Source organism: Lissotriton vulgaris, chromosome 2_1 (assembly GCF_964263255.1).
Source record: "Lissotriton vulgaris chromosome 2_1, aLisVul1.2, whole genome shotgun sequence".
Lineage (NCBI taxonomy): Eukaryota > Metazoa > Chordata > Amphibia > Caudata > Salamandridae > Lissotriton > Lissotriton vulgaris.
In genome coordinates this window covers 190,124,719-190,150,804 of record NC_141687.1, presented here as the reverse complement: position 1 = coordinate 190,150,804, position 26,086 = coordinate 190,124,719, and positions in this window count along the sequence as shown.

Below are 26,086 nucleotides of genomic sequence, written 5' to 3'. Positions count from 1 at the left end.
TAATTTTAGGGTTCAAGGTGGGTATGGGGTTTGGGGTGCAAGGGGGGGACATTTTAGGGTTCAGGGCAGCTATGGGTTTTGGGGTGCCAGAGGGGCAATTTTAGGGGTCAGGGCGGGTATGGGTTTTGGGGTGCCAGGAGGCTAATTTTAGGGATCAGGGAATGTATGAGTTTTAAGGGGCCAGGGGGGTAGTTTTAGGGTTCATGTGTGCTCTAATTGTTGTCCAGTTTCAAATGCAGAATTCACCAGTTTTTTTCTCAGCTTGGCCTGAGAATTGCCCAACCCTGATTGTCTGCCATTTTAGCCCTGCCCCTATTGATTAACATTAGCCACTCCCCTTCATTTGCCAGGTTACCCCCACCCTGGAAAAATTTCTGAGGACGCCCATGCCTAAGGGTCAAGTCATGCCTGTAATCTCAAGCTGTAGAGTGAAAGGAGTGTGATAGTGACTGTAGGCCAAATATCTTTGTGCACAGACTGCCTCCTGCAACGTATGTCACCCCCTGGTGCACTGGTACTTGCTCTTAGTGGTGACCTGCTGTGCATCTCCCAAAAAGACTTGCCAACCTAAAAATAATGTTCACTGTGTGATTGTACAAGGAGAAGGGAGCATGATTGGTGATGAAGCGGGTCATGGCAAATGGAGCTTCGGACCACTTTGAGTAAACAGCAACAGTTTTCTCCTCCACAGTAGTAGGGAACTCATCTGGCACCACCTCCCATGGCCTGGGCAGGTGTTAATTGGAGCTCAGCTAGGTAGAGCGTTCATACCTGGGCTGGAAACCCCCTTCAACTGTATGTAATCACAGTACTCTGAGTCCTAATCCCTTACTTTCTTTCCTTACTCCCCCTCCTCCCTCCCCGCCAATGCAGACCAACTAGGCACGGTGACGTCTGTGCAGGAGTAATAGAGGGATCAGGGTCGTTTTTATCTTAAACACCTGGTGATTGGTTGTCTGAGGAGGCAGTACTGTCTCGAATTGTAAGCAATCAAAGCGATTGAATAGGACTCAGAGCAATGTGATTACTGATCAATCAATCAATATTTGTATAGCGCAGCACTGTCACCCCTGGGGGTATCTGGGCGCTGTGGGTGTGACGTCTCAGTCGAAGAGCCAGGTCTTGAGTTTCTTCCTGAAGTCCGCCTGGGAGGGTACTGTTCGAAGATGGAGGGGTAGGTCGTTCCAGGAATTGACAGCGATGTAGGAGAAAGAGCGCCCCCGCTGCGGCCATGACGGATGTGCGCACAGGCTAGTGAGGAGGAGCGCAGGTGTCTTGTGAGTAGGCCGAAGTTCAGTCGTTGGATGGTAACTGATAAGTAGGCGGGGCATTATTATCTTTACATTCATACACAGAAAACGTTGATAATCTTCAGCATAGGTGGACGCCATCTTGATTCACTGTAGTTTTCAGTTCCTCACTTTAGCAGCTGTAATTGGGCGATGACAATAATTGCTCGGCTGCTATTTGCTGTGAATAAAGAGAATATGGGGGTTTTCAAATGCAACTTAAACCTCTTGATATTATTTAAAGAAAACAATATAAAGCCTCCATAAACTTTGCAGTTTCGGCGTTTTTCCCCAGCTCCCACGTCGCTGTAATCAGGCGAGCACACAGAATGAATGTCTCAGCGTCCTCCTCAGCGCAGAGTAATGTCTCCCGGGCTTTCCTGCCCTCACAAAACTCATTAAAACAATTATCCCACGCACAGGCTAACAACCTCTTTTCCAGGTTTTTGTCTTGTACAGTAATCCCATGCGAATGTCTCCTCCTTTTCTTGTTCCTAGCGAAAAGGTTTATATTTTATTTTAATTTTGAAATGCTAGGAGGGGGGAAGGTTTTAAGCCAAAGACCCCTTTTTTCAATTATTCACTAAATGCGCCTTTTACGGAGCGCGAACAGGGCTGAAAGTGCAATTATCCAGCAATTTCGTGGGATCCAGCATGGCCAATTATCTTCCTCACCAAGAAGAAAAGTTAATTAAAAGCACAATATTAGGATGGCCCCAGTAGGAGGCCGCGGGAGGGAGGAAGGGAGCTGGTTGGAGTGGTGGCGAAGATCGGAGCGCCCCGCCTGTGGGGTGCGGGGGACAAGGGAATGACGCCGACCCATGTCAACACGCACATGAATGCCAGGCGTTGCTGCTGGAAATCTGGCCGCAATGGAAGCAAAACAATCATTCTCCACACAAAGTAAGGGATAAATGCAGGCCCTCCTTTTCCAACAGTCAGTCATTTAAATGGACCAGTGCTGTCTTGTGGAGAAGCGTGGCTCAATGATTAGAGCGGCAGACACTGATGCAGAAGTCTGGTCTGGGACCAGGGTTCAATACCCGCCTAGGCGGGCCTTGGGCTCAATTTCTTCGGACCTGATAATTCTCGGCGCCTATTCTAATCATGGGTCCTCTGGGCAATAGCTTGCTTAATCTCATCAATTGGCCCCAACAACACTGGGATGCCTGGCGTCACCTTGGGGCTGCCCATAAGTGGACATTCCACAGGGAAAACTCAGGAAGGGTTCCTAAGTGGTACATGGACAGTGCCGCGACACCTTCGTTGGAGGTAGCTGTGCGCTTTAACAAATGGCATTTACATATACTCAGTACACTTCTCAGCACTGTTGCTATACATTTAATAGGAGAGTACCGGCACTTGTCGCAGGTACTCTAAGTAGTGAGTACTTGCACTTCTAGATTTCTATCAAAACACTGCCTAAAAGGTATTTGTGAATCTGCGCGTGAGAGTCGTAGGACTACATGTGTGCTGTCAGATGATCACAAGGCATGTTATCTGCTTGAAAGAAACCAATGATGACCGAAGAGTTGACAAGGTCATTGGCTGTCGCAAATGTGCCAGGAATTTTCCAGCTGGTCGCGAGAGACAGTGGACCAACTCACGCTACCTGTGCTGTTTGAGGGATCCTGCTCAAACACAGAACTATGCGCAGGCTTATAAGACCTTGGTGTATAGGGATTGAGCCTTCCTACCACTTTAGTACCCATGAGCCCAGGACCGACTAGCTATTGTGTCTCACTTGCTCTCCTACTCACTCACAGGGAAACAAATGATTAGGCACCCCAGAACACAACACTCCCAGATCTACCAGGAATCACGGTGACAAGGCACACCCTTTCGCTCTCACTCTTGTACTTGTCCACAATAAGATCTGACAGAGACACGGAAGAGTTTAAAATATTTATTTCAACTAACAAGCCCTAACATGCAGTACATGTGCCGCAACAAGCAGGAAAATGCATAGTACAAATATAGTCAGCATAGCAGCAAGTCCATATATCATGAAAGGGGATGTCATAATAAAAAGACAATAGAGCCTAACCTCCCTCCCCTTGTTAAGAAGCAGCATTATTATATATTAGAAGATCTCTGGGTTTTGTCAGCAGACCCCAAACCTTAGTCGATAGATGTTAGACCTACATCATAGGTGTTGTCTCACTCTTCTCCCTGGAAAGGTCCCTCTCCGAGTGTGTGCTACCTATTTGTGTATTCTAATAAGACCAAAGTGTGTTTGTCCAAACAACAGCTGCATCAGTATGTTTTGTCTAAGGGCTAAGGCCTTGCCAGAACAAAATAACAAGGGACATTGTTGTATGAACTTGCTCACAATGTTCAGTCAAAATCCTAGGACCATGCAAAGAGTGAACGTAGAGATGAGTTCTCATGTGAAAACAGCCATAGAAATCATTACAAAAATAAAGATGTAATTTAACATGTGCAAAGCAGCAGGCAAGCTGCAACGTGCTTGTGCTAACCTAATGAAAAAGACAATGTCCCTATGGGCCACGTGACAGTGTGACCGCCATGTTGTATGCCTAACAAGCCTAGCATGTCTGGCAGTAATGTGCGACCGACCAGACACAGGTGGAACTCAAGGACGAGGCAGTCAGGTACATGTGACCTCTTTGAGTCCACCATGTGGTCACGGCAGGGTTTGGTGCTGGTGGAACCGGATGCAACATGCTTTTTTTGCGCCCCTCCCAGTGACCTTTTTCTCCAAAAATTCCCACACTACCACCTTTGAACAGGTCTACTCATCTCTCCATAGTCTCTCTCTCTCACATCCATTTAATTTGCTTTATATCGCTACTCATACCAGTGTAGGGTGCCAGAGAACTTTACATTTCACACCATAATACAGAAGCAATGAATCATACCTTTATAAATCATTCTATATGAAATGTTGCGTATGATATTGAGAATTGCAAGGTGTAGGAATCACAGGTAATCCAAATTAGTAGTCAGCATATTTTAAAGATTTGGTCTGGAGAAGCACAAAGTCAGGATTTAAAATGTACCACAGTGGTTGGAGTTGGCTTTATGAATAAGAATGTATTTTTACCCAAACACACTCTTTTCAGTAACATTAGGAGAATGAAAGACTAGAATAAAACATAACATTCTAATCTATACCATGCAGATTGAGTCTAGCAGCTCTTTGATCAGTTCATAGGTCGCTGTATTATATTAGGATTGTAACTTATGAGCTGCAAGTATCAAAAGGATCTCTGTGACAAAAGCACTAACACACTGAGCTATCCACATAAAAATACAGTTCTGTGATCTGCATGGTACACGTTCTTTGAAGCAGGCATAGTAACCCTCTGCACTACTTTATGATGAGCAAAAACTTCCACTAGACCAAACTCCAATCTCTAGCCAGCAGGAACATTAATCAACAGAGTAATCGTGACACGTTTATTATTACTTGAAAGCTGGCAGACATACAAGGAAGGCTACAGCAGGTGCTTTTGAACTCAAATGTTATTTCTAAAGACAGCCTCCCCAGCTCAGTGCCCGGTGCGGCTGCCCCTCTATGTTGTACATTCCCTGAACCCATGCCAATGAATCACATCAAAGTATAGAGAATGGAGCTGCTTTATTGGATCAATATCTGACTTCATGCATATGCAGCAAGCGGCAGGCCTGCCAGCTCGCATGGTGCTGCCTTTATACCTGTATAGCGGCCAAGCTTCCCTGGTCCACGCATGATGTGCTGGTCCAGTTTAGATTGTTTTCCTTTCAATAAATCAATCGATCAGGCGTTTGTAGAGCGTGACTACTCACCTCTCAAGGGGCTTGAGGTGCAGGTTCATGTCCATCAAGGTCCTCTGTTGAAGAGCCAGGTCTTGAGGTCTCTTACGAAGATGGGAAGCATTGTTATTTGTCTGAGCGGAAGAGCGTTCCAGACCTTGGCCGCGAGGAAGCAGAAGGAGGGGCCTCCCGATCGGGTTTTTCTGGTGCGTGGGACCATGGCGTAGGAGAGCTGGGCTGCTCGTCGGGTCCTTTGGGGTGCGTGTAAATTGAGTCGGCTGTTCAGGTATGCTGGTCCGGTGTCATGGAGGCCCTTGGGTGCGTGGGTGAGCATCTTGAAGGTGACTCTTGCTTTGATGGGGATTCAATTATGTTATATGTTATATAGAGGTTTGTAGTGCGCACTGCTACTCAGGAGTATCCTGGCGCGGAGGGAGGTCAGTGACAGAAAAAGACAGAAAGTTTACACAGATTTCTTGAACAGATGTGTTTTGAGGAGTTTTTTAAAGGTAGCTAGTTCCTTAGTGTGTCGCAAAAAATCAGGCAGAGCATTCCACATGGTGGCCTTGACCACAAAAGATTGTCCCCCAAGTCGAGCTCGGCGGAACCTGGGAATTACCAACCGTCTTTGAGAGGCAGAGCGGAGAGAACGGCCGGGAAGGTAGAACGCAAACCTAGAGCTCATATAGGATGGTCATGGACCGTGAAGAGCCTTGTGTGTCAGGGTCAGAGTTTTAAAGCGCACTCGCTGAGCCACAGGAAGCGAGTGCAAGTTGTTGAGCTGCTTACGAATGCTCATTCTCCTTGAGATGTTAAACAGGAGCCTGACAGCTGCATTCTGGATAACCTGCAGCTTCCCTAGAAGGTACTCAGGGATGCCGATGTACAGGGCATAAGAGTAGTCAAGGCGCGATAAAATAAGTGCTCTGGCCACAGTCTCCCTGGCAGGGCGGGGGAAAAGGGGAAAGAACCTCCTTAGGGCTTTGAGCGTGCCAAAGCACGTCCCTGAGAGTCGCTTGATCTTGATCTGTTCATGGAAGCCCAGGTCAGCTCCGAGACAGATTCCCAGGTTCTTAGCGACATCGTAATCACCGCTGGGGCATGGGAACCTCGGGGGCCAGAGAGATTCTCTGCACGCCGGAGGGCATTGGCCATAGAGGAGTATCTCAGATTTATCTTCATTGCATTTGATGCTGGCCTGAGCCAACCAGCAAATACAGAAGTCAGACATCGCTGGGCCACATCAGTTTGGAGATCATCTCCCTTCCAGGTGAAGAGAAGCTGGGTGTCATCGGCGTAAGCCATGATTTTGGCACCCAGCTTCTCTGCCAGGTAGATCAAAGGGGTAAGATATATGTTAAAGAGCAGGGGGCTCAACGTCGACCCCTGTGGTACCCCAGTGGCCACTAGTCTGGTAGAAGAGGAGAAAGGGGGCATCCACACCTGTTGGGAACGGTTGTCCAAGAAAGACTCACTTGACCCATGACAGGGCCACATCTATAATGCTGATATCAGACAACCTGGAGAGAAGCTGGAGGTGGGGTACCATGTCGAACGCGGCAGAGAGGTCCAACAAAATCAGCGGTGCCCTGCCGTCCGCGTCCAGGCACTCTCTAATAGCCTCCGTAATCTCCACCAGGGCTGTCTCGGATGCCAAAAGTTGTCCTAAACCCGGATTGAGCCGGGTGCAGAGCACCGGAAGATTCGACAAAATTCTCCAGCTGTTTAAAGGCCACCTTTTCGCACACCTTCGCTAAGGCTGGGAGAAGAGAGATGGAGCGATAGCTGGACAGAAGGGAGGGATCTGCTGAGGGCTTCTTGAGAAGAGGGAGGAGTTTGGCATGTTTCCATTCCTGCGACACTCTACCCGATTGAGAGAATCATTAACTAGTGCCCCAACAGCAGGAGAGATTATCTCCGCCACCCCACTCAGAGCCCTCGAGGGACAAGGATCCGCCTGTGAGCCTGATATTAATGATTTCAGAATGGCTAAAACATCCTTTCCCTCCGCCAAAGAGAAGTGTGAAAAGAGTTGGCTAGGAGAGTTGGTGCTCCGAGCAGGCGGCAAGACGGGAGAGTGTTGGACAGGGGGAGTAGTTCTTAAATTGGCCTGAATTTTATGGATCTTGGCGATAAAGAAAGTGGATAACTCCTCGCACCATTGGGAGGAAATGGGCAGGGTGGAAAGTTCCACCGACAAAGACTCCCGGGTATAATGGATTCTTTCAGGCTTATCCACAACCTCGTTGTAGCCTACGTTCATGGCGCTGAGCGCTGTCGGAGCGCGGACGGGCGCAGATGGGCCGACCTTTGGTGCGCCTGCGGCGCGCCCGCTGCGCATTCGAAAGAGCATATTCAATTTATGCCTGCAGCTCCCTCCCCCAGCTAGAACCCTGCCACTGGTTCTGCCGGGGTCCGGGACTACTTGCAAGATGGCCGCCCGCCCTCCACTCAATCGGCACAACAGTGGAGTGTGCGCAGGTGCTGAGAGATGTGGCAGTGTTTTGGCAGGTTGAGGACAAGTCTTGCGGTGACGTTCTGGACGTTCTGTAGCTTGCGGGTGAGGTTTTTGTTTATTCCGGCGTAGAGTGCATTGCTATAGTCGAGTCTGCTGCTGACCAGGGCGTGAGTGACTGTCTTTCTGTGTTCAAGGGGGATCCATTTGAAGGTCGTGAGTAGGAGGCAGAGGGTGTGGAAGCAGGAGGATGAGACCGAGTTGATCTGGCAGTCCATTTGGAGCTTGGAGTCCAGGATGCTTCCCAGGTTGCGTGTGTTGTCCGTGGGGGTGAGGGTGGGTGGTTTCTGAGGCCGGGGGCCACCAGGTGTCGTTCCAGGTGTTGGGGTGTAAGTCCATGAGGAGTACTTCTGTCTTGTTGGTGTTCAGTAGTAGGCAGCCGTTTTTCATCCATTTGGCAACAGCTTCCATGCCTTCTCGAAAGTTGTGTTTGGCAGTGTTGGGTTTGTTGAATAAGGAGAGGATGAGTTGGGTGTCGTCTGCGTATAACACAATGCTGAGTCCATAGGTTTTGACAATGGGGGCGAGTGGAGCCATGTAAACGTTGAAGAGTGTAGAGCTGAGAGAGTACCCCTGAGGGACTCTGCAGGTGGTTGGTGTAGGGTCCGAGAGGAAAGGGAGGAGTATGACCCGCTGTGTTCTGCCAGAGAGGAAGGAGCTGATCCATTCGAGTGCCTTGTCCTGGATCCTTGCGTCATGAAGTCTGCAAATTAGGATGCGGTGGGAGACTGTGTTGAACGCTGCTGAAAGGTCGAGGAGGATGAGGGCTACTGTTTCTTCTTTGTCCGGTAGGGTGCAAGGTCACCTCTTGTGGTGAGGAGGGTGGTTTCCATACTGTTGTTTTATTCAGAAGCCCGCCTGGGAGGAGTCGAGGATGTTGTACTCTAGGATGAATGTGGCGAGTTGGCAGTTGATGGCTTTCTCGATAACTTTCGCCTGGAACGGGTGCAGGGAGATGGGCCTGTAGTTTTTGAGGTCAGTGAGGTCCGCCAAGGGTTTCTTCAGGAGGGGGTTGATCTCGGTGTGTTTCCAGTCAGGAAACAAAGCGGTTGCCAGGGAGCGGTTGATGGTGTGGCGGAGCATGGGTGCGATGGTGTCGCAAGCTCTTTTGAAGATGTGGAGGGGCAGGGGTCTGTGGGGGCCCCGGAGTGGATTGACTCAGAGTGTCTTCGGTGGTGAGGGCTGTCCAACTGTCAATCGTTGGCTTCAGGGTTTCAGGGTGGTAGGTCGGAGTTATGTGTGTTGGTTGTCTTCATCGAAGTTATCGTAGATGCTCTTGATTTTGTGTTTAAAGAAGGTGCTGAGTTTGTCACAGAGGTCTTGTGATGGTGGGACGTCAGTTGACCCGCTGGTTGGTTGGGCAAACTCCTTAATGATGTTGAAAAGTTCTTTGCTGTTGTGTGCGTGTGTGGAAATGCCGTCTTCAATCGCTTTTTTTCTCGTTTTTCTGATGAGTTGGTGGTGGGCGTTGGTTGCAGCTCTAAAGTTGCTGTGAGTTTCTGTGGATTTGGTGTTCCACTCTCGAAGTTCGGTGGTGAACCATTCAGCTTTCTTGGCGTGGGTGTTATTGTTTTCCTTGAGGGGGGCTATGGTTTTGGCACTGTTGACGATCAATTTGTGCAGGGTACGGGCTGCTGTATTGGGGTCATCGTTTTCCACAATGGTTGGGGTGGAGTTGCTGAGTGAAGAGGTAAGCTGGTAAGCTGGTCATCAGTGCTTCGGGCCCAGTTTCTTTGTGGTAGCAGGTGCTGGTGTTGGTGGGTGATGGGTGTTCTGAATGGGAAGTGGACACATCGGTGGTCAGTCCATGAGAGTTGGTGGTGGGGCTGAAGGTGATAGAGTTTCCAGTTGTGAAGAGGGGGTCAAGGGTGTGTTCTGCTGAGTGCATGGGTTCAGTCATGACTTGGTGGATTCCAATGTTGTGGAGGTTGTCCAGGAGGGATGTTGTGTGGGGGCCAGTTGTTTGTCAAGGTGAAAGTTGAGGTCTCCCAGCAAGGTGTAGTTGATGGGATGGCATGCGGGGAGATGATGTCCGTGATGGAGTTGGTGAATGATCCACGGGGTATGAGGGGTCAGTAGCTGAGGGTTCCTCGGAGGGTGGTGGTGGGGTTGGTCTGTATCTTGAAGTGTAGATGTTCCATCATGTCTGTGGGCTTGACGGGGAGTGTGCTCAGGCGGAGGGTGGATTTGTAGACAATGGGGATTCCTCCTCCAGAACGGGGGTGGCGGTCCTTTCTTGAGATCTTGTATCCTTGGGGAATGGCAATAGGCAATGTCCGGACCCGAGGTGGTGTTGGTCCAGATTTCGGTAAGGAACGCTACGTCCGGGGTGGTGCTGTTGAAAAGGTCCCAGATTTCGATGGCTTGTTTGTGGAGGGATCAGACTTTGAGAAGGATGTATTGTAGGGTCTTCGGTTCTGGTGTATTTTTGTGGTCGGGTTATGCTGGGTACTTGTTCCTGGCGGTGCTGTAGGTTTGTCGGCAGCGGTGACAGCTGAAGGGTCCATGGGTGTCGGCCGGTGATGCTAACTTTCAGTTGTTGTTGTGGCCTGGGTTAAGTTCTTGGAGTGCCACTGGGTCGTAGCGTTGGAGGTGCGAGGTCCAGGGTTCCTGGCGCTGGTCATGAACAGGCGCAGACGAGCTTGCCTTAGGCGTGCCTTTGGTGCGCTCTGCTGCTCCTTTGAATTCTGGGACTTGTAGTCCTGTTTTGGAATTGTATAAGCAAGAGGCAAAGTAGTGAATAGGAGAAGTGTGGCTCAGGGGTTAGAGGCGGCAGACCCGGAAGCTGAGATCGGCCCTGGACCAGGGTTCAATTCCCCGCCTCGGCGGGTCTTGGGCTCAAAAAATTCCACGGACTCGATAATTCTCGCTCCGGTGCCTTCTCAACTCACGGGTTCACACTCTGCGACTCTGGGCAATAGCTTGCTTAATCTCCACAACAGCCCCTCGCGGCGGGATGCCTGGCTTTCACCTTGTAGATACCCTGCCGGGGTTATCTCACAGGGGAATACCAGGACGGGTTCCCTAAGCAAGCGCCTGGGAAACCCTTTGTGGGTAGCTGTGCGCTATATAAGCTCAAATACATTTACAAATACAAAGTCAAAATGCAAAGGAAAAACCAGCACATGAGGAGCACATCACAAATGATCCTGGGAGGCGTGGCAGGGCTATGCCTGGTCACAGGTAACACTTGTAACATTTCTTAGCTGGGCCACAATGAATACATATGGATCCAGATACTCTTAAGGAAACTACCTTCTCGGGGTAAATAAAGAAGGCTCTGCTTACATCCAGGTTATGGAGTCTGACCTGTTCATCATTCTTAGAGAAACATAAAACTGTGGCAAAATCACTTCCTCTTCCTTATGAAATGAGGAATTATTCTTAGGGACAAACAAGGGGAGAGGTCGCAGAATCACCCGGTCAACAAAAATATGGCAAAACGGTTGTTTATAAAATAAGCCTCCTAGTTCACCCAACCTTCCTGCAGATGTGATAGCTCCTAGTAAGTACCTTTTCAAAGTTAAAGTATTTAAACCTACACTGCCTAAAGGCTCAAAAGGAGTATCTTTCAAAGTTTCAAGAACCAAAAAAAGAGCCCAACCAGGAAACTGGTGAGGAGGCATCAGATGTCTATGTTTAAACCCTTAAAAAGGAACACCCACCAGAACTGCATCCTCAGTCATGTTTCCTCAAGAACTCCTGAAGGCTCCGATAGTTGCCCATTGTTTTTTTTTGTGGCAAACCTCAGACCTAATGTGGCAAACTTCAGTGGCCTCATCCTGCAATAAGGACATAACCTGAAATAAATCTGCTGTTGACGGATCAAGATCGTTCAAATCACGGCACTTACTTAAGGACCCCCAATGCCTAAAGTATGACTGAGGGCCTCCCAGATGCCTACGAGTTAGAGGTTAAACTATCAGATACCCCTCTCTTCCTTCCTCATACCTAAAGTCTCAACCTCCATGCTGCTAGTCTCAGCCTACCCAGAACCTCTTGCTGAAAGGTTGGAAGCTGCAAGAGTAGGGACTGGTGTGAAATGTCCACCCCTCTGTATCCCTTTTGTTTCTTTGGTTGAATCACTTGGAGCCTGTGACTTTCTTCAACTTGTGAATAGTCCCACTCACAAGGCGGGTCATATACTTGACGGGGTATTTACTAATGACCTGAGACTCTCTACTGGCCCTCCCATGCCGCTCGTCTGGACAGATCACTTTGCAATTCGGTTGGAATTTGCACTTCCTGCCCCTTGTTCTGTCATCCAGACTACCTCTTCACGTACTCTTAGGAGAAATTTTAGGAACATTTCGGATGAGGCTCTTGCCCCTCTAGTCTCCTCTACTAAATCTCTCTCCCTAAAAAACGCAGCTGAGGCAGCACAAGATTTGATGGATTCTATTTCCAATGCTGTGGATAAACTTGCCCCCGCCTCTTTGCGCTATGTAGCCCGGCGGAAGCCTACTGCACCTTGGTTCTCTGACCAGCTGAGACTTCTGAGGCAGGGATGCAGGAGCACTGAGAGACGCTGTAGGAAATCTTGGGAATCTAAAGATCGAGAGGCTCACAAGTCTGCATTGCGGGAGTATAAACAGAGAGTGGTAATGGAGAAGCAGGAGTACTTTTTCAATCTCACCAGCTCTCTTACATCTTCCAGGGAGCTGTTTAAAATCGCGGACTCATTATGCTCCCTCCAACTCCCAGATCCTGTAGTTAGTTCGCAGGAACTATGCAATAATATCTCAGACTTTTTTCATAAGAAGATCCTTGATATCCATGTCTCCTTTGAAGCCGACTGCCACTCGTTGGATCAGAGTATCCTTCCTGTCATATCTAATTTTGACTCATTAGGTAAAGATCCTCCCAAGTCACTCACGGAGTTTCCTCCTCTTTCTTTGGAGGGACTGAATCTTCTATTGGACAGGACCAAATCTGCTTCCCCCATGGATCCTCTACCTCTTAAAAAGCTTAAAGAGTGTAGAAGTAGTCTTCTTCCTCCCATGCTCATGGCTATGAATAAAGCTATTGCCCAGGGCTCTTTTCCTACGGTATGGAAGAAGGCTATTGTGAAGCCTCTCCTCAAAAAACCGTCTCTCGACCCAGGCCTTCTTAAAAACTTTAGGCCTATCTCCCTTCTCCCTGCTCCAGCAAAAATATTGGAGGCACATCTCAACCTCCACTTATCCTCCTTTCTTGATGAGTCGGAATTTCTAGACAATTCGCAACACGGATTTCGAAAACACCACAGCACAGAGTCTGCTCTTACCCTTGTGGCCGACAACATTTGGCGCAAAGTGGACTCTGGCCAAACCACTGTTCTGGTCCTGCTGGATCTCACGGCTGCATTCGACACCCTGTCTCCCGCCATTTTAACATCTCGGCTTAGGGAGGCAGGGGTTACTGGACCAGCCCTGAGTCTTTTGAATTCCTTTCTTTTGGAAAGGGAGCAGAGAGTAATGCTTGGGAACTACCTCTCCCCTGCCAAGTCTTTGCAATGCGGGGTGCCACAAGGGTCGGCATTGAGTCCGACCCTGTTTAACATCTACGTGGCCCCCCTTGCTAGACTAGTAAGATCGCAGGGGATGGAGGTGGTGTCCTACGCCGATGACACCCAGATCTTTGTGTCTCTGGCGCATTCCTCTGTTACGACATCCGCCTCCAGCTTCAGGGTATGCATGCAGTATGTGGCAGACTGGATGACTATAAATTCCCTCAAGCTCAACGGCGAAAAGACAGAGGTACTGGTCTTTGGAAAAGACTAGGATGCTTGGTCGAGTGAGTGGTGGCCTTCTTCTCTTGGCATCTGCCCCACTCCATCCCTATCAGCCAGAAATCTTGGTGTGATTTTCGACACCTCACTCTCTCTGTCCCTACAAGTCAACAGGACCGTGGCCACATGCTGGGGTGTGATTAGGATTCTTAATAGAATCCGTGGCTATCTATCCCCCCAGGCGCGCAAACAGGTTGCAGTCGCTCTTGTTGGCTCCAGGTTAGATTATTGCAACTCTCTGTACATGGAGGCCAATAAGAGCCTTATACACCGACTGCAAATCGTGCAGAATGCTGCAGCACGCTTTGTTCTAGCTCTTCCTAAGTCATCATCTGCCACCAAGGCCAGGAAAGACCTCCATTGGCTTCCGGTTCAGCACAGAATTTCTTTTAAAATTCTCTGTTTTGCTTATAGAGCTCTGGCAGAGGGATCAACGAATGCGATCAGCTCTTTACTCATTCGGTATGTTCCAACTACAGGTCTCCGGTCCGCTGGACTCTTCCAACTTGTTGTGCCCCGCTTTAGGCTGTCTAGATGGGGAGCCAGGGCCTTTTCAGTTGTTGCCCCGCAGCTTTGGAATTCCATCCCAATTGAGATAAAAATTTTACCCTCAATTGATCTTTTCAAAAAGGAACTTAAAACTTGGTTCTTCAGGAGGGCTTATCAATGATTGAATGCTACATGTAGTGACGAGCTGTTATTTTGATGTAGGCACCTTGACGCCCATTGGGCAAAGTTTTGCGCACAATAAGAATCTTTTCATTCATTCATTCATTCATTTGAATGTAATAAGAGGAAACCAGCTTGAGTGAGACCATGTTGGCTCTATCAGGATTGCTGAAGCCGCATCCTTCCTGACTCTGAGAAGGAATTTTTGGATTAGAGGAAATGAAGGGAAAGCATACTGGAGCCCCTGAGCCCCCCTGCATTACCCAGCATCTACTGTCCATGCAGCCACAGCCCGTGCAGGTAAGAGCAGTGGGGCGGTAGGGCTGGGTTGGGGGAAATTTGGACAGATGACCATGATGGAAAATTAAATAAATATTTTATTAGTTTTCCCCCAGTCTGCGGAGCTCACAGAGTTCCGATAAACTCAGTGTAGTGCAGCAGAGTTTTTTCCTCGCTCGCGCTCGGCAACGTTAAGTTGGTGAGCGAGAGCAAGGAAAATCTTACTCTAGACTACCTCCCGGTGAGATTTCTCAGCGTAGGCTGTCGCAGATGGCCGTGACCTCTCGCATTGAGAAACCTTCCGTTTGGTTTTGGAAGCTACCACTCAAATAGAACATCTACTCGTGCAGCAGAAAGAAGCTGCGGCACTTGCGTTGCGTATGGTGCAGTTCAAGCTGATTTTCCAGGGCAGGACAAACACCCGGCTCTAAAAATCTGCTTGAACGTCATGACCTAATGCACTCCATCGCTTGCGGAACTCTGCCTAGCGTGGAAAAGTTTTTGGGTCACTTCACTGAGTTCCACAAAGCAGAACTCTGAGAACTCTGGCCAGGCCTAATCACTGTCCCCTGAATGTAAATCACAGAGATTGCAGCAACTCTCTTCTCAGTCTACTAGAAGATCCTGCCAAACACATTGTTATTATTAATATTATTATTAGTATTATTATGCAGATTTATAAAGTGCATAGTCACCTCAAAGGAATTTCCAACCACAGGTATAAAGAAGGGATAAAGTAGATAGATTAGAACAGCCATGTCATCAGGAGTTTCTTAATCTCATCCATAGACGTACATGACCTAAATGAGGCAGGTGGAGAGTTCCACAGTTTGGGGCCCAGGTAAGAAAAGGAGCGACCACCTTGCCTTGCTTTGCAAAACCTTAGGGCAACTGCGAAATTCAGATTGCTAGAGCAGAGACACTGATTGGGACTGTATGGAGACACCAGTTACCTAAGCTAGAGTTGTCCAGAAATAGCTAGGGCTTTAAACATATAGCATAGTGCCTTAAAATGGCACACCCAAGTAAGTAATGTTGCCATAATCAAGCCTAGAAATGATCAGTGCCTGTACCACAATCCCTTGGCCATAAACAGGAAGAAGCCAAAGTATTTTTCCTAGCCACCTCAGGACCCCAAAACAGGAAGAGGCTACTTGGTGATTTGCTGGTGCATCATGAGCTTGATGGTCAACCAGAAACTCAAGTTCTTAATCACCTCAGCAGAGGTAGGAGTGGCCTCCAAACACAATGCCAACAGTGTGAGCCTCAAATCTGTGGTTGATTGCCGACCAGAAGTATTTCAGACTTACTCCCATTTAACTTAAGGGAATTACTGTTCATCCAAGTTGCCACACTAGCAGGAGTTAAGAGCAGCTGAACTGCTAACTTCATATTGGGAGATAAGGATACAGTGATATGGGTATCATCGGAAAAGGTAAACAGCATAAGACCGCAGTCTTCCACTAGAAAAGGTGAACAATATCATGACTGCCCATCCTAAAAACACTACTCAATATTCTATCAACACCTTGGGTGCTCCAGTGAGTTATATACGAACAGCCTTCCTCAAACTGTACACTGAGAAAGCTGGGGAGATCCTCAACACAATCAAATCATGTTCTCCACTAGAGGAGGTCCCTCAAAATATCCTAAGAAAAGGAGCAAACACTATTTTAATCTAATTGACAGATCACCTTAACTATTCATTAGAGAAGGGTATGGTCCATCGAGCATGGAAACATGCAATAGTAAAACCCCTTGTGAAAAAGTCCACGGCCGATACTCTGCTTGTGGAAAATTACCACCCTATATCACTTCTTCCAGTGGTGAGCAATGGTCTAGAAAAATATGTGAACAAACACCTTTCCACCTTCTTGGAAAAACATTCTATCCTGCATCCTAACCAAACAGGGTTTAGACCAGGTAACAGTACTGAGACACCCCTGAAAGTGACAACTAAAGAGAAAGGGTGATTCTGAATCAAGGCAGCTCAGCAGTTATGATCTTGCTGGATCCGAATTCCACCTTCGACATGGTTTCCCATCCAGTCCTCATTCAGAGACTAAAGGAGGCAGGAATAAATGGAATTACTCTTAAATGGCCAACCGGCTTTCTAGAGGTGAGAAGCTTCCAAGTTCAGGAGGACTCCTTCTTTTCTACAATCTATGCCTCAAGCTGTGGGGTAAGTAAGGGATCAACCTTGAGTCCCACTCTTTTTAATCTTTATGTATACCCATTGGCTAGAATTGTACAAATCTATGGGTTTGATCTTGTCTCGTTTGCAGACAACACCTAAACAGTCATCTTGCTGTCCACATACATCAAGACCACCTCACAGCAGCTGAATGCATGCCTTACTCATGTTACAAATTGGATGTTGGACAGTTATCTAAAACCGAATGGAGCTAAACAGAGGGGTAGGTTGTTGGGAACAAATCCTCCCTGCGGAATGAACTCAACTGGCTGGTTGAGATAGGACCACTTACTGCACCCTCCCCATCAGTCAAGAGATTAAAATTCTGGATCGATGAGAGGCTATCTATGGAAGACATGCCAAGAAGTTGGCAGCATGTTGATTTTTGGACTCCTTCCCACCCTATGAAAATTGTTAACCTGGCTTCAGTCCAGCGGCACAGAATAGTAGTACAGGGGCTCATCAACTTGCGCCTAGACTACGGGAACTCTCTTTACATAGGAAGTTCCAAATATGTCACCAACCGACTGCAGGTAAATCAGAATGCAGTGGCACATATTCATTTTAAAATCCCTAACTGCAACTCAACTACCCCAGCTTTGACAGCATTTCACTGGTTGCCAATCCAGAAGAGAATACAGTTTATGTCCAGCTGCCTAGTGCACCAAGTTCAGCAGCAGCTCCTCCGCAATGGCGGAGGAGCGTTAGCCCACTGCTTGGCTCAGAGCCAGCAAATGAACAATAAAATGATGTTGTGGTATCGTGGTATTTTTCATTGCCTGTTGTGAGCCAGCACTGAAGGGAGGGGCTGGGCCGAGGCATGGGAGCGGGAAGAGGCGTGCTATGTGCGCAAATGTGTTTTGGCCGGCCGCCTCAGTCTGACCAAAACCTACATGCTCACTAAAGTTTCTCCAGCCAGCTGCATTGAGCAGCTGGGTTGGAGAAACCTCACAGACTCCCTGCCCTGAGCGGCGTGTCTTTTGATCCCACTCAGGCCAATCCCCACGCTGCTCTCCTTGGAAAGCACCACTGGGATTGGATGGGAGTCTGTCACAGAGGCTTCCCGGAAGAGAAGAGGAGGCTCGACACGATGTGGGAAGCGAGGTGGACGTCGGCTTCAAGTAAGTTCTTTTTTGTTTAATTTATATTTTATTACTAACCCCCCTGCTGCGTGACGCGACCCCTCCCGCATTACCACTACCCACCCCACCACCCTTTGTTTGTGATGGTCGCCACTGACCGAGCTGTATACAGAACTGGACCCCAGCCCATTCAACCTCTCATAACTCCCTATGTCCCAAAATGAACTCTACTATTTAAAGGTCAGAATCTTCTCCTTGTCCCCAGGATCCATAAAGTAACAGGGGGCAGAAGTTCCATGACATTTCTAGCTTCCAAACTCTGGTATGCGCTGCCTCTGCCCATTTGACAAGAGAAAGCAGAAATTCTATTCAGGAAGCTACTGAAACCCCACCTATTTTAGTGACTAAATATTCCTTAACTAAAGTGGAGGCTATTACCAGCACTGCTAGACCGGTTGGGTAACCATGCACTACATAAAGCCCAGAAAATGGAAATAGAAATATGTCTGCCACAGGCCACACATAGATGTTAAAGAAATTGGGGCTCAAGAGAGTGCCCTGATGCAACCCAGAAAGTACTGTGTGAGAGCTGGAACTATGTGTCTTAGCCCAGACTTGGAAGGAGTGGTCCTGGAAAAACTAAGACAAAGACAGGTCTTGTGTACCTACGTCCTCCAGCCTTTGAAGAAGCACCTGGTGAGAGACAGTATCAAAATCCGCACTGGAATTCAGCAGAATGAGAGTCACAGTGCCAACCCTATCAAGCTGAAATCCAAGCTGTTCGGTGACACCCACCAAAGTGGTTTTAGTGCTATGTTCAGCCCTGAATCCAGATTGCCAAGAATGAGAGACGATTCGTTTCCAAAAAGTTGTGGATTACCATGCTTTTCGCGACTTTTAGCAAATAAGGGCAATAGCGAAATGGACTGATAGTTGGCCTAATTAAAGATGTCAGGCTTAAGTTTCTTTAGTAAGAGTATCACCATCGCATGTTTCCAAGCCTTAGGAACTAAGATCTTCAATAAGAAGGAATTGAACACTTCACGGTAGCAGGAAGAAGTGCATTCTCCATACTTTGGTTGCTTCGGAAGCCGGATTAGGAGTGTCCAAGACATGGTTCCCTTCTCAGATCACGGGGAGTTGGGCGTTTATGGCCTTCTTGATGACCTTGGCTGGGAAGGGGAGGAGGGAAGATAGGTCTGAAGTTCTTGAGTTTGGTCGGGTTCAGCAGGGGGTTGATCTTGGCTGGTTTCCAATCATCGGGGAAGGTGGCAGTTTCAATGGAGCAGTTGATAGTGCGGCAGAGCTGGGGGGCGATGGCTGCGGATGCTCTGTGGGAGATGTGGTATGAGCGGGGATCTGAAGGGGCTCCTGAGTGGATGGTCTTCATGGTCTTGAGTGTGTCTTCTGTTATGAACAGGATCCTGCAGAGCACGGTCTGTAGGGGTGCAGTGTGTTTGAATGCAGTGGTGGCAGGCAAATTGGCCAGGTCTAGTGTTTCTAATCTGTCTGATCTTGTGGTGGAAGAAGGTGCTGAGTTTGTTAGAGAGGTCTTGGGAGGGAGGGACATCTGTGGTCTCGCTGCTGGGCCTAGCAAACTCCTTGATGATGGCGAAGAGTTCTTTGCTGTTGTGTGTATTGTTGGTGATTGTCTTGGGGGGCTGTTTTCTTTGTGGTTTTGAGGACGAGATTGCGGATTTGAAGGTAGCGTGGGTTTCCTGGGTTTGATTGTTCTCTCCATCTCTTAAGTCATCTGCAGGTGTGCCTGGACTTGTGTAGGTCAGGGGTAAACCATCTGGCATACTTGGCGTGTTGCTTTCCTGGTCTTTGCTGAGGGGTGCCATAATGTCAACACAGTTGGAGATCCATCAGTGGCAGTTGCGTGCTGTGGTGTTGGAGTTTGTTGGTGTTGGCGGTGTGGTTCTACTGAGGGAGTAGACAAGAAGTTCTTCGGTGGCTTTGATTCGGTTATAGCAGGGGGGAAGTGAGGACTGTGGTGTATGGTAGGTGTGGCGAAGTCAAGATGTACGCAGTGATGGTCAGACTAGGAGAGTTCGATGGTGTGGCTGTAGCTTATTTTCCCGCTGGCGGAAAAGACGGGGTCAAGCACATGACTGGCTGTGTGGGTTGGTTTGGTGACTAGCTGTTTGAGTCTGATGTTGGGGAGGTTATCCAGTAGGGAGGCAGTGTTCTGGTTGCTGGGTTTGTCCGAATGGAAGTTGAGGTCTCTGAGTAGAATGTAATCTGTAGATGCATGAGCCTGGGGTGCGTTGAGGCCTACAATGGCAATAGTGAAGGGCAGGCGGAGGCCGAGGGGCCTGTAGACGAGGATGCCGCTGAGGGTGGTGTTGGTGTTAGTCTGGAGCTGGTAGTGGAGGTGTTCCATGGTAGGTTTGTCGGAGTGCGTGATCGGTCAGAGGACGTTCTTGTGAACGATGGTTATGCCTCCTCCTAGGTGATTGGGGTGGTCCTTGCGGGTGATTTTGTAGTCTATGGGAATGGCAATGGAGATGTAGTCCGGAGCAGGGGTTAGTCCATGTTTCCGTGAAGAAAACGATGTTAGGGGAGGGTGTGTCGAGGAGGTCCCAGATTTTTGAGGCGTGTTTGTGGAGGGACTGCACAATGAGGAGGATCCAGTTAAGCCAGTCGGTGCGCTCTTGGTCGGCTGGGCCATGAGAGGAGTTGGATTGTTGGCGAAGCTGAAGGCGCAGTTGCAGTTCGGCAGGCAAATGGTCCCTGGGTCTTCTTCAGTGACACTAGATGGGAGGCGGCATGGTGTCCATAGTTGAGGGTGATGAGCGTGCTGGCATCATAGTGGCGTAAAGTCTGAGAGCCAGCATGCTTGCCGCTGGGCGCGGTCCACTTGCAGAAGGGCACGTACAGGCGCAGACTGGCATGCCTTTGGTGTGCATTCTGAAAAAAATACAGTTGATGGACAGAATGCAGAACAATGTCTTACATTCACCCCAGTACAAAGATCTGGGCCTAAATCCATCGTTTTTTTGCACTCCACACCACCCTAGGTCAGACACTGGCTATATGCAAATCAGCCTTGACCCTGTGCCTCATGGGAACAGTCCAGCCCGAACTACCTAGCCATGTCTTTCCTAGACCGGAATCAAGCATCCAAGGACCGGTTTCTGGCTATCAGCCTTCTTCAGCCTGGATAGCTTGACTCCAGTGATGTGGAGAGCCTGGGACTCACGTCTGAGCATACCCAGCCCACTCGGGGTGAAAATTGCAAAAAACACAGTTGATGGACAGAATGCAGAACAATGTCTTACATTCACCCCAGTACAAAGATCGGGGCCTACATCCATCGTTTTTTTGCACTCCACACCGCTCTAGGTCAGACACTGGCTATATGCAAATCAGCCTTGACCCTGTGCCTCATGGGAACAGTCCAGCCCAAACTGCCAAGCCATGTCTTTCCTGGACCAGAATCAAGCATCCTAGGACCAGTTTCTGGCTATCAGCCATCTTCAGCCAGGATAGCTTGACTCCAGTGGTGTGGAGAGCATGGGACTCACGTCTGAGCATTCCCAGCCCACTCGGGGTGACAAATGCAAAAACAACAGTTGATGGACAAAGGCAGAAACATGTCATACATTCACCCAGTACAGATCTTTTGACTGGGTGTGAGTGTTTGATTGATTCAGATGCTCCGTCCATCACCACCCACTTTTGTACCGCTTTTGGCTGCCATAAGTGTGGCAGGGTATGCTCAGACGTGAGACCCTTGCTCACTTTGCCGGTCCTCGAAAGCTTGTTTCTGGTCCAGGGAAGACCTGGCTTGGCAGTTCGGGCTGGACTGTTTCCATGAGGCACAGGGTCAGACTGATTTGCATATAGCCATGTCTGAACTGGGGTGGCAGAGTGGGCTAAAGAACGGTGATGGATTAAACCCAGATCTTTTGACTGGGTGTGAGTGTTTGATTGATTCAGATGCTCTGTCCATCACCACCCCCTATTGTACAGCTTTTGGCCGCCATAAATGTGGCAGGGTATGCTCAGACGTGAGTCCCTTGCTCACTTTGCCACTGGATTCAAGCAAGCCGGGCTGAAGACGGCTGGAATGCCAGAAACCGGTCCTCGGAAGCTTGTTTCCAGTCCAGGGAAGACCTGGCTTGGCAGTTCAGGCTGGACTGTTCCCATGAGGCACAGGGTCAGACTGATTTGCATATAGCCATGTCTGAACTGGGGTGGCAGAGTGGGCTAAAGAACGTGATGGATTAAACCCAGATCTTTTGACTGGGTGAGAGTGTTTGATTGATTCAGATGCTCCGTCCATCACCACCCCCTTTTGTGCCGCGTTTGGTGTGCATTCGGCACACCAGCAGCAAGTAGTGCTGCGGGGTATTTGGACAGCTGGGAGGAAACAGGAGGAGAGGGAATAACGGGGAAAAAGCAGAAACCGAGGCAAAGTAAAAGAAAAAAGCAGAAAAAGAGACAGAGAGAGCAGTGAACGAGAAGGACACAGGAGGGGGCAGGGCCACAGGGATAGCAGCGACATGGTCAGTGATGGAGAACACAGGAGGAAGAAAATGAAAAGACCAAGCCAAGGGCAGAATAAAAGAGAAAGAGAAAAAAAGACAGAGAGACAGGAAAATCGGTAAGGGAGACAGAAGGGTAGTCAAACAGCAGAGTGATGACGCTCTACCACTGGAGCACCAGTCATGAGGCTCAGGCAGGAGCCTGCAGGTGGAGGAGGGCCTCGAACTCCTGACCTCCAGGTCAGCAGCAGTGCACGGGGACAGCAGCAGCTACCAGACGCAGCTGCGAAGGAGCAAATCCACCAAACGTTAGTGGACCTTTCACATTGTTTACTAACTGAACGCGTGCAAGTCTGATGCATTGCCAACTCTTGGTTCCAGAAAGAAAAGTCACACAGTATGAAAGAGCGATCAGCATTTCTAAATAGAACTGAGATTTCACCGGCATAACAAACCTTGAGGGGGTCCCTCCACAACGTACGTGAAGGGGCTCAATCGGGTGCTCTCGCCCCGCACCAGGGGGCATATTATCAAGGACAGGCGATACATTATCGCCGCTTTTATCGGCAGGAAACTGCAGATAAAGCGGCGATAATGGCCTTGATAATATGCTCCATAAATTCCAATCGAAGCCCATGTTAAATGTATTCACATCTAACATGGGCTTCGATTGGAAATCATTGAGCATATTATCAAGGCCATTATCGCCGCTTTATCGGCAGTTTCCTGCCGATAAAAGCGGCGATAATGTATTGCCTGTCTTTGATAATATGCCCTCCTGAGCGTTGCAGGGGCCTGTGTTATGCCACTGGGTGTCAGTCTCATACCTTTAGCAGCAAAGCATTATAACACTCAAAGCAGAACATTTAATTATCAAAAAACTCCCTTTTGAATGCACTAAATAATTGTACCCCTTGTTTTAAAAATGTGACTGATTCATCAGGTCAACTCCTCAATACGTGGAAATATTCATGTGATTTACAGCAGTAAAATAACTTAAATGCTATTATCAAGTTTCCAATTGGGATGTCTAGAGTATCTTTTATAGTGCTCATTTAGAAGGCAGCTTCAGGAAGCCAATCACAATAAAACACGCTCATAAACTTTTTACATCCCATGTGGGGTATAAATGAAAATATGAACGGTATACTGTATATGGAAAAGGTGTTTATAATAAACACTGCTCACTTTCTTTACCTCATTTGTATTGGTAGAGGAGGGTGTGATAAAGTTGTGAATGCCCTTCTTGTGAACAAGTGACACACAATGCAGGAAGCTACTTTTTCTCCTTCCTATTTTCATTAGGACTTGGGCCCTGCTGTTGGGGTTCAAGGGAAGGCAAGCATGGGCATCCAGCACTTTTTGACAGGTGCTGCACACAATGAATCAGTACTCATATAGCACAGCTTATCACCCTTGGGGTATCCAGGTGCTGAGGTATTGAAGGGCCTTCATCGAAAAGCCAGGTTTTGAGTCCCTTTCTGAAGTTGGCAAGTGAAGGGCAGGCCCGGAGGCGGAGTGAGGCATAGGAGGCGGCATAGGAGAAAGAACGACCTCTACTGCGGCTCAGCCGGATACAGAAGGGGAAAGGAGTTGTCTGGTAGGCTGGTGGAAGGTCAGGCGGTAGTTGATGTAGGAGGGTCCAGCGTTCACACAATGAATACACAAATTATTTATTTATCGTTTTTGAGTAAGGGCGAGTTTTTGTTTACAAGGGTCTTTTCCATGGCCCACCATGCATAAGAGTAAAGGCATCCTGCAGGACATGCTCGTTGTTTTGTCCCCCACAGAACTGGTCATATGATCTTAGCCCTACCAATAATGTGGGGGGAACATCCTTTACAACGCAACTTTTACCACGCAGTGCCTTTACGACGCAACTATTACAACGCAAACCATTACAACGCATTGCGCTGGGGGGCGCTCTAGGATAGGGAATAGATTTAATTTACTATCCAACACCTTCCCTAGTGTCCACGGGGACTGGAGTTGGAATAGTAAATTAAACTATTCACTATCCAGCACCCCAAAGCGCTATGCGTTGTAAAGGTTTTTGTTGTAATACTTGCGTTTTAAAAGCATGCGTGGTAAAAGCATGCGTTGTAATGTCATACATCCATAATGTGGTGAACCTGGCTGCAATACCCACAAGTGACGCCTAGGAGAAAATGTAAGAGTGTTTAACTTATGAACACATATACGTGTAAGCAGGGTTTCCTTCTCATATAAGTCTTGGCTTGCATTTTAAATTGTGCTCAGCTGTGATTTTAACCATTTACTTTATTTTTATTTTACTTTTTACTTTTTGGGTGACATAAGTCTAGGCGCTGCTCATTCTCCTTCTGCCTAGCAGTTCCCCTATGTTTTCGGCGCATGCCCTCCTACCTGCCTGAAGGCAATCGCTCCTCTTCTAGCATCTCTGCTCCCCCTCTCGGTTTCCTCGTTCCCACAGCCCCGGTCCGACGTGTGCTTGCCTGATTGAGTGGAGGGCGTGTGGGGAGTTCGAGCAACCACCTGACCCCGGGGGGCGGAGTCTCCGACACCACCTCTTCCTTGGCTGTCTACATATCCCACATGCACTACACCGCGTGCAGCGAACACGTGTAAGCGGGGTTTCCTTCTCACATAAGTCTTGGCTTGTATTTTAAACTGCGCTCAGCTGTGATTTTAACCATTTACTTTATTTTAATTTTACTTTTTTTCTCTTTGGGTGGCATATGTCTAGGCGCTGATCATTATCCTTCTGCCTAGCAGTTCCCCTATGTTTTCGGCGCATGCCCTCCTACCTGCCTGAAGGTACTCGCTCCTCTTCTAGCATCTCTGCTCCCCCTCTCCGTGTCCTTGTTCCAACAGCCCCGGTCCGACGCTGGCTTGCCTGATTGAGCGGAGGGCGCATGGGGACTTCGAGCAACCACCTGACCCTGGGGGGCGGGGTCTCCGGCACCACCTCTTCCTTGGCTCCCTACATATCCCACATGCAATACACCGCTCGCAGCAGACGCGCGCAGTGGGCGTGACGCTGGCGCGCCAAAGGCAAGCCCATCTGCGCCCGTCCACGGCCGGCTGGGGCTAGGGGCAAGGCACACTGCCCATTTTCATAGGTACTCCTCCCTAGAACTCTTTGCTCTTCAGGGTAATTGGGCGATTTCGGGTTACACCCTTTCAAAGATCCAAGATATTTGCATCTTAAATCCCAACACTACCGCGTCCTTTCCTCCCTCACTAGGCCACTTAGCACGCCCCCTTGCCGGGCAACCCCTCTCTTAACTACCACTCACGGCACAGCTCGCCCTGAAGACTTTGTCAGCCTATCTTCATAACACCCGATCCCTGGCCAAGCATCAGCTTGAGCTCTTTTCATTTCTGGATTCAGTTAGGCCTCACATGTTGTTTCTAACCGAAACATGGCTCTCCTCTGATTCCTCCCCTGACATCCTGGCGGCTATCCCCGATCCTTATTATGTTCTGCACTCCGATCGGCCAGTTGGGAAATCTGGAGGCGGTGTAGTGATTATTATCCATTCAAAACTCAATTTTCTGCCGATCCCTTCCATAGCCATCCCAGCAGTAGATTACCTTATTATTAGATCGGCTTCCACCACCGCCCCTTTAATCTGTGCCCTTTTCTACTGCCCACAGCAGTCTATGCCCCTCTTCTCTCATGCATTTGGGGAACTGCTGGCCACTCTTGTTGTCAATAATTCTCGTCTTCTGGTGCTAGGCGATTTCAATGTTTGGCCTCCGGGAGGATTCCTATTCCAAAGTTTTCACTGATCTCCTTTGTAATTAGAATTTTTCCCAGCGCATACACTCCCCAACCCATATCCATGGTCACATCCTAGACTAGGTTTGGTCGGCTAACTTAGACATTTCCATGTCGACCATTAGCCCTTGCCTTTGGTCTGAATACCATTTCATTTTCTTTTCCTTTGACCTGAAGGAGGTGGGCAAACCCTCGCTCCCTTCTAACACCTGGGTCCGTAACTGGGGACGTGTGGACAAGTCCCTTCTTTGCTCCTCTCTCTTATCTTCTTGC